This window comes from Alligator sinensis, unplaced genomic scaffold, assembly GCF_000455745.1.
Source record: "Alligator sinensis unplaced genomic scaffold, ASM45574v1 scaffold1034_1, whole genome shotgun sequence".
Taxonomy (NCBI): domain Eukaryota; kingdom Metazoa; phylum Chordata; order Crocodylia; family Alligatoridae; genus Alligator; species Alligator sinensis.
Genome location: NW_005842798.1, coordinates 671,245 through 677,861, shown reverse-complemented (window position 1 = coordinate 677,861; position 6,617 = coordinate 671,245). Strand labels below are relative to the sequence as shown.

Here is a 6,617-nt window from a genome sequence, read left to right as displayed (position 1 = left end):
GAATTGGATTTGACCTTAAAGTGTCATATTGTTATAGCTTGCCTAGCTCTGGGTTTGCATTGCCTGGGGCAATTAATAAAGCATTAATGACAAGACCCATTTAAAATGTAGGCTTTTCTGTAGAGCTTTAGCTTTTACTTGACTGTGCCTCAGGATATTATGCAACAATACACATTAGATTAAGCCAACATCTACACAATATACAGAAACAGCCGGAGAGCAGAGTAATTTTGCTGTTGTTATTACTTACCTATTGTTAAATACAAAGGGTTATTGTACATATACATGGGATGTTATGAAAAAGAAAACAATATCTTGTCATATTTTGAACAATATGATTTTTTCCTGATTCTCATTTCTGTAGTAATAAGGTTGCCTTCAAAGTCTGAAGTGTCCAATAAGAACTGTGCATTCTTCTCTTGTTTAAAAAGATAGTTTTAAAATAAGTGTATATTGTTCTATTCCTGTCACACACATTATTAAATATCAGAAGCAAGGGAACATTACCATAAGCATCTGATTTGATCTGACCAAAAAAAGAACCAATAAAGTTTCTCTTCTGTTTTTAGTCGGGACTCTCTTTCTGCCTTAATATTATAGGAGTGTGTGCAATCTCTACCTGCTCTTTGTTCTGTAGCTTCTTGATAAAACAGCATTCTTTATGGACTGGATTTCCATCCTAACCTGTGGCAGGAAATAATTTTTTTAAAGGAAGAAATACTAAACTAATTAGTTTCCTCTACTACACTGTAATTATGTGGGTTCCACTGGAACTCAGTGAAATTGTACATCTTCTCCCAGTTACACTTACAGTGACAAAGAATGGAGTGAAGTGCTGATTGGACAGGTAAAGGTACACACATCAGCTTCTGATGTATGTAATATAGGGTTTTCTTCACATCTGAAATGTCTTCAAGTTTTGATTTTTACTTTTTACCTAAACCTAGTCTACTTTGACTGAGTCTTTAAATATGTCACTTTGCAGTCACATTCCTTATCTTCTGTCAATAATCTTGGGCAAGTGATATGGTTTCTTTGCTTGAGTTTCCCTTCCAGTGATTGTGGCTCTTGCAATGACTTGGAGACCTGAAAAATGTTGCAGTTAGAAGTACAGAAAAAAGTGGTGCTCTGAAATATTCATTATTACCTGCCTATTAATTTGATGACTACCATAATTAAATCGATGTTGGTATCCTATTGACAGCAGGAGCAGTGTATAGAATTTAATTTGACATCTCACCTACTCACTTTCCTTTTAGTTATCTATTCAGAAAGTTCAAGGAAAAGATTTGTTCTGCTTTGAGATGAAGATTATTTCACAGTGTTTCAGAGACTACTGTGGTGGAGAGCCACTGAAGTTATTCAGTCTTTTCCAGTCTGGCTATCACCCAGCTATGGAAGATATCCTTCCTTAAGACTATCATAGAGCAAATGATTCCCATAATGTCAGCACCATATAATGGGTTTGCATTGCACATAATGCTCATGAGGCTAAGTCTAGGACTTTGGCATGTGGCAAGAGTTGCCTGGCTGCCCCAAAATACATTTCTGCAGTTGTACATTACATCTGGCATGTGAAGCCCTAACAGTTTTTACGTGAGTAGCAAGAATTCTGATTTTCTAACATATAGAAAACATAATGCAGCTGCAGAAGAGTGTGTGTTTGTTTGTTTGTTTGTTTACCACCTAAAATTTCATGGACTCACACAGAAATGTATCTGTGCAATTTTCAAATGAAAGACAAATGGAAATTATATGAATAAAATCTCATTAATGTTTTGAAAATACAATGTTTTGCATTCCATTTTTCATTCTACTATTAATTCTTTATTTAGTTTCCAGTAACTTTTACAAATAAGCTAGTTATTATACCAGCTTTATGAAAAAGTAGTATTAATGCTTATGCCAAATAGTTCTTGTATACTTTTGCTACATTTTGGAAAACATATTTATGTATTATAAAATTATATATATATATAATATGTATAAATAACATTCCTTGTTAAATAATGTTCAGCATTCACTTCTGGAGGAGGAAGCCTGAAGACTGTCCAGATCAACAGGTTACAAGCCTAGCAGTCTAACAGGCTAACATACCAGTGTATCAGAGTTCCACCTGATGTGCTCTGTTTTTCTTCCAGCTCTGTGACATATACCTCATGTTTATAAAGAAGAGGTGTTTTTATATTTTATATACATACTGGGTAATATAATTCTTCAGTGTTTACATTGCTGGGGTATTCATTACTAGAAATATGTACACAAACTTGAGGGCGTTCTAGGAAGAACAGCAAAAACAAAAGGAGCTGGATAGGTTGATTACAGGAGAAGATAAAAATAAATGTGTATGCTCTGGCTAAGTGCTATCCAAAAAGAAGGATGTGATATGGTATACCAATACTCTGAGAGAGGGAGGAATTGTTTATCACAGAGCAAAGAGATACAGCTAAGAATAATTAGATGAAAATTTAAAAAGGATAATTTAGGCAATGTAACGTGAAAACTTACTGAGCAGGGACATTTGTTTGGTTGTAGATCAGTTTCTCAAGGAAAGCAGAAAAACTTCTTACTTAGGATTCTTATAGGTAGAATGCAAAGCACTAGAAAGTATATAGTAGGGACAATCATGAATTGGCAAGAGGATGAACTAGTTGACCCTCTAGGCCCTTTTCATCGCTAAAGTCTTGTGTTTCTTAGTGATAAATCAAGAATGGGTATAGCAGCTAATTGTTGCTGTTGTTTGTAGCTTAAGATACTAATGAACTACATTTCTCAGTGCCATGACATCAGGGCCAACTTCTCCCTGAGGCCTTTAAAGTTCATTCTACAAGATGAAAGGAAAAGAAACTATTCTTAATTCTAGAAATACCCCATCTCTTGAGATCTAATGTGCTGCTACTTGGAATACTTAATATACTTTTGCCCATTTGGATCACATACTCTTGCAAGATTCTTAATATAGATTGTTAGCACTGTTGTAACATTCTGACAATGCTGATTTTAGTCTTTAAACATTGGATAGGGTTACATTTGAAGAGTCTATTTTGAAAGAAAACTAAATTAAATAAGAATTGGAGATCCATATTTAGCTACCTGATAAATTCTAATCCATATATGATAAATCTGAAAGTAATTGAAACGAAAGTGAGAGCAACTAGATATAAAGATAGATTACCTACCTAATGGATAGGAGAGAGACTACTTAATGAATAATTACAATGGTAAAGATCACAGAGTCCTTAAAAATAAAGTGTAACAGCCTTAAAATTTAATAGAATTATGTGCTGTATATATTGTACATATATTCAGTAAAATACCTGGACGTCCTTAATTTTTTTTGTTGGTCTAATGAAAGACCTGGATCTTGAAATAAGTTATGATAGAAAAGCAAACTTTGAATTAAAACTGTTTTGATAGTATTTTGAGGTTTATTTTAAGAGAGAAAATGAATCAGCTAATCTTTTTATTTTTGAATTTTGGTTTGTAATATTAAATTCTTAAGCAGCAGAAACAAACACCACAGCATTACTCTCCTCAGTTGTTTCACCTCCAGCCTTAATATGTCTTCTAAAAAAACTCAGTTTTTTAGTATACTATTAAAATAATGAAAAACAGGCAGCTAGTATTTGCATGTATTATTTTGAAAGACTGTAGTTGTCTTCCTCTCCCTCTCAATCTCTGCCCACCCTCCCCCCCCTTTCTCTCTGTGTGCATGTGCGTACATGTGCATTCAGTGTCTTCACAAGCTAAAATGTTTCACATTTAGATAATAAGGTTGTGGTAATCTGAGCCATCCAAAAAAGCATGCAGTAATTTCCATTTAATGCTACCTCACAGATCATGGCATAGGGTACAACATCTTTGAAAAACATAATCAGGGAATTATGTGCAATGGATGATTAAAGATTTACTTACATGTTTTTGTTCAGTATTTTTATGCTGTTTGGGTTCATTTTCAAAGAGACTCATTCACCTGTATTGAATAGAACCGAATTAATACAGTATGTGCTATATTAGCATGGTAACACACAAGGGAGAACCTGGATAAAATAGTTTATTTTATTGTGTCTCCCTTTATTAATGTCGACCTTCTCCTGTGATAATCAGTACAAGCTGGAAGAAGAATGACTGTTAGTAGGGTGACCTTTCAGGAAACAAGTCACCCGGAAATGACCATAACTTGGCCAGTCAGCTTTCACATCTTTTTCCCCCACTCCTTCCACTCCCCCTCCAGTTTTTGGTAACATTGACATCTAAAGAATCTGCTGTTCAGGCACTAATCTTTCCTAATGCCTCTCAAACTTGTTATGTTACTTTTTGAATGGAGCATGTAGATGTCAGAAAAGGTAGCTATGACATAGTGTCATTAAGGTGACATAGTGTAAATTAATACAGTTAATGGAGGTACTCATGACTGACTCAGTGATCCAATATGAGGCTTTTATGGAATTAATGGATACCAGGGGATCAACCTTTTGGGGGAAAAAAGAAAGAAAGAAAAAACAAGAAATGGCAGCTTTAAAACCTTGCAAGTAAATTATATTAGAAAAGTGAAAACGTCTGTGTTGGATTTGATTTCACTGGGAGACCATAAAATGGTATATTCTTAGCAAAACATATTAAACTGAAATGTCAGATTTGATGCAAGTGGTATACAATTATGATAGTGTTAATAGTGGTCTTCTATCACCCCAAGACATATTTTTAAAGTTTAATTTCTCAGCAGCTTGGATTTGTCACGAGCTTATAAATTAGAAAACGTGTTTTGGGATGTTTCCTCATACAGAGACACCATGCATATAATACTATTAACTATACCTTGGGGTTTTAGAATAGCTATTAAAATAAACTAGAGATCACATTTACAGACATGAAATGTCTATTATAATATTCATTTAACCATTTTTTTACACCCCTTGGTAGCTTTACTGAATCATTCTTCATTTGAGATGAGCCAAGCTGCAAGGGCTGCTTGAAAGGTAGCTGACTATTAAATGATAGAAAGCTAACCTGTCTTATTAGAAGTGTGAATGAAAGGGGAGCAGAGGAGGTTACCAGCTTGTGAAATGTCAAGGAGAACTAGACAGAAATTACTGCAAATGGATTTAGATCACTAGAATCCCCAGTTTTATTAACTCTTTGAACTCTAACTATTTATTGTTGTATGAAATTACACATGACATGTTATACAGTTTGCAAGACTTATTTGGACTCTTTGATACATTTTGACAATAGCAAAGAAGCCAGTAAATATCACTATACAAAATTATACTTAGGTTGAACACAATACAATAAAATATATTTAAAGTAAAAAAAATCTTTAATAGCTGCCTTTTTTGTTTAATATTTATTATTTATGTCACTTTTCTCTGCATTTGCCCATTTTATACCTACAGGCTGGCACAGGTTTTAAGGATGCTTTTTGTGTTACAATATAGAAGGTATCCCATTTTCTGTTGAGCTACGTAGACTCTTGTACTGTTCAAAGTGGCTGGAACTTAATCAGATACTTCTTTGAGATTTGGCTCTAATTTTTTTCACACTGAAAATGATGCTTTTTCTGAAAACAGTTTCTCAACCACATCTGTTTCAAACAGTTAAATACTTCATAGCTTGAACAAGCAGCTTACTTAGAGAAAGTATTGACAGACACAAGTTCCTGGGGTAACAAGACTAGTAGGTCCCAGCTTCTGGCATGCATACCATACTGATACTTCAGATCCTGTTACTGGTATTCTGAGATCTTCTTGCTGTTACTATGTTAATGATGAGCTTTTTCAGCAGTGCTCCTCTTCCAATGTGCAGAAACTGGAATTTGTGGTAGTCCATGTTTTGTGGGAAGTTGTAGAACACATATACATGAACAAAAATTAGAGATACTGGCTGGAACAGGTAAGGTATTAGTTTCTGTAATACAGCCTATGAAGTCAGTGGAAGATGGTCATTTTAGTATTTCTGCAGGGCTAGGGAATTACACATAAACTGGTACAAGTGATCAGTGGGGATCTGCGTTTTCTGTTTGCCATGGGAAAATGTGGATATTCTCTGTTTTAAAGAGAAAAACATGGATTTTCCCCTTTTAAGGAGAAAAGCACAGATTTTTTTTCCTTTAAAAGAGAAAATCACAGTGCCTCTGTGCCTGGTGCCCCTCACTTCTGACCCACAGCCCTGCTGGTGCCCGTCATTCCCAACCCACAGCTTCCTGGGCCCTACCAGTGCCCCTAACTCCCCACACACAGCCTGCCTGTGGGCTCAGGGCTCTGCACCCTGCTGCCTTCCCCTCAAGGCCTCTGCAGCCCAGCAGGCAGGACCTGCTGCAAGAGGGCAGACCTAGGCAGACAGGTGGGTCCTGGTTGTTGGCTTTTCTCCTTTAAAGGAGAAAAATATGGAAAATGGCAGCTTTCCCTTTGCAGGTTGGCAGAGTTCCAGCCTACAGGGGGCACCACATGCATGTGTGCTGGATTGAGGCCCCCACAATAAGGTAGGGAAGGAATAGGGCAGGGCAATGTGTGGGGCCCAGGTCTAGGAAGGGAATGTGCAGCTCCAGGGCCTAGCCAGGGAGCAGGAAAGAGCCATGGTCAGCTCATCCAGGAGATGGGGAGGAGGCTAGCTCCCTG

At 36.2% G+C, this 6,617-nt stretch overlaps 1 protein-coding gene across 1 annotated transcript in view; it reads left to right on the top strand.

The window, feature by feature from the left end:
* LOC102380047 (neurobeachin-like) overlaps window positions 1-6,617 on the top strand; it is a 122,767-nt gene that overhangs the window by 25,130 nt on the left and 91,020 nt on the right.